This window comes from Penaeus monodon, chromosome 25 (assembly GCF_015228065.2).
Source record: "Penaeus monodon isolate SGIC_2016 chromosome 25, NSTDA_Pmon_1, whole genome shotgun sequence".
Taxonomy (NCBI): Eukaryota; Metazoa; Arthropoda; class Malacostraca; order Decapoda; family Penaeidae; genus Penaeus; species Penaeus monodon.
Window position 1 is genome coordinate 3,498,018 of NC_051410.1, and position 365 is coordinate 3,498,382.

Sequence of the window (365 nt, forward strand, 5' to 3'; positions counted from 1 at the left end):
GCATGTGAAACAAATCGCTATATAAAAAATATATATATTTTTTTTATAATTCGAATCTAATTTGAATAAAAAATCGTATTAAAAAAATCAACAAACAATAGATTTTTTTTTAAAGAATAAGATTATATTAATATCTGTATTCTGTGTTCTGTTTTAATTAACATATCTCTTAATCTCTTATAAAAAAAATCGTTCTTTGATTTAACGTGTATATAAACACAGGAAAAAATAATTATTCTGGTGAAATATTTTTGCATGATTGTTATTGCGAACTTTAACAGAAATGAAAGCAATTGCAATCACGTAAAGGCTGTTTCTTCGTGTTTTTTATTGTATTTATTGCAACCATATATGAATATGCAAGA